The sequence below is a fragment of the Sinocyclocheilus anshuiensis genome, unplaced genomic scaffold (genome assembly GCF_001515605.1).
Source record: "Sinocyclocheilus anshuiensis isolate Anshui unplaced genomic scaffold, SAMN03320099.WGS_v1.1 scaffold5187, whole genome shotgun sequence".
Taxonomy (NCBI): Eukaryota; Metazoa; Chordata; class Actinopteri; order Cypriniformes; family Cyprinidae; genus Sinocyclocheilus; species Sinocyclocheilus anshuiensis.
Window position 1 is genome coordinate 3,787 of NW_015538286.1, and position 2,499 is coordinate 6,285.

Below are 2,499 nucleotides of genomic sequence, written 5' to 3' on the forward strand. Positions count from 1 at the left end.
GCTTTTAACAATACAGATTGTGTCAAAGCAACTGAACAGCATTAATTAGGAAAATAGTGTCAATAATGCAAAATGACAATAGTAAACACAAATTTTTCAGTTAAAGACAGTTCATCATTGAATTCAGTGATGTCAACATCCAGCTCAGTTTAAATAGTATCTTTGCAATCAAGTCAACGGTATCGCTGGAAATTAAGTGTCCCCAACTAAGCAAGCCAGAGCCATATTGTGAATGAGTTCTTCTGTGTCATCATGTTCTATTAGTTCTACAGATTCAGTTTTGGAACTTTCACGCTTAGTAACACATACAGCTGTTCCCTCACCATAGTGCAACAGTGAAAAGGGACCTCTTTCAAACAGTGTCGTGTTCCGAACATTGTTTAAGCGACATACACCGGTATTGCAGTATTTTTAAAATTCATATCATAACAAAAATAAACACCGGTATTCGGTATGAACCGGGATACCGCCCAGCACTACCTCTAACACTAACAAAAGCACCAAATCTGGAATTTGATATATCCCTCTGAGGATTTCCAACCGATTGCCACCAAACTCGGTGAACATGATCTCAAGAAATTGGGGATGCTAAATTGCGAAGGGATTTTTGATATATCGAACGGTTTTGCCCATGGCGAGGCGATGAAGTTATGGCGAGAAATGAGAAACAGGAAGTGTCTAATAACATCCACATTGTCTGATTTTGATTAGACTTCAGTGGTTTGTTCGTTGTATGATGCCGATCACATAGATGTGACTATTAGGAGTCAAAGTTATAGTGCCACCAACTGGCAGCAGGAAGTGTGTCATTTTCAAAATGCTTTGAATTCAGCATATTAGTTTTACTCGATTTGCTTCAAACTTCATCAGAATAATGTCAAAACACGGCCGATGTAAAACTGTGAAGGGATTATTGATATCTAAAATACTGTTGTATGGCAATGTGTCGAACTTGAATATTCTTTTCTGGTGATTTTGAGGCAGACAACATGCTTAGAACTTCATGAAACTCAACACACATCAGTATTAATGATAGATAGACACTGGCAAATGCTCATAAAAGGGCGTGGAAGAGGCGCTCTATAGCGCCACCTTTTGACAAAACTTGGGGGGTTAGTTTTAGCTACAGACACCAAACTTAGGACATATATTGTTCTCATCAAGCCGGACAACTTTCTAATTTACAGTCATTAGCTACGACCAATAGGAAGTTGGCTATTTTTATTTGAATGTGGATTTTTTTCTTAATCAATTAGGGCCTCTGTTTTTTTCTTCTTTGAGTTTGGTTCGGTTTGTATCACGGTTTTATAGTCAAAGGACTATATTGTCAAATAAAAATAAAGAAAAGAAGAACAAATAATCTAAATACAAGCAACATAAATAAATACAACAGAGTAATTAAAATAAACAGTGTTTTCAGTTTTTTTTTTAGGTAGGTCTAACAGTTTTTAGGTACAGCGATTGAATAATCAAATTTAAAATAACATTGCATATTTGACTGTATACATTAACCCTCTGGGGTCTGAGGGTGTTTTGGGGCCCTGGAGAAGTTTTGATGTGCCCTGAAATTTATGTTTTTTCAGGATCTTAAAAACATATTCATGTCTAAAGAACAGTGTATTCAGCACAAACTGGGCTACAATAATATGTGAGCAGCATGAAAGTATATGTTTGTGTTTTTGAGAAAACAATGTTTATGTGTGGTTAGTGAAAAAACAACATTTTTAAGTCACTGAAATAAGGCCATAAAACACACACAGAACATTTGTTCACAAGACTTTTGAGAACTGGATGTGGTAGACTAGAGTTCTTGGTACAAAATTATGTGAAAATTATCCTGTTCACTCATTCACAGAAAACAATATATTGATTTAACATTTGTAAAACATGTTTTGTGATAGAATGCCCTTATGCGAGGGAGTGACAATGGCCATGAATATTTAGTGATTCACACCTAAGAGACAAAGGGCCTCCCATAATGGGCCATCAATATGAATGTGACTGAGGCAGGTAAGAAAGAGTGAGAAGAGTAAAATAATGTGGGTTTTTGATTATTATTTGTATGTTATTTCCAACACAGTATAATAAAAATATACACAGTGAAGGTCAAGGTCAACACATGATTGAACATACTGATCTGAACACTGAGACTTGAACAGTAACACCGCTTTGTGCCAAACATTCATTCATAGTTTTAACACTCACACTACTTTTATATCTTGTGGGTTTTTTTATGTTAAAGGGGTCATATAATGCTGCTAAAAATAACATTATTTTGTGTATTTGGTGTAATGAAATGTGTTTATGCGGTTTAAGATTAAAAAAACACATTATTTTCCACATACTGTACATTATTGTTTCTCCTCTAGGCCCCACCTTTCTGAAACGCGTAGATTTTTACAAAGCTCATCGGTCTGAAAAGCGAGGTGTGCTCTGATTGGCCAGCTATCCAGTGCATTGTGATTGGCCGAATACCTCAAGCGTGTGACGGAAATGTTA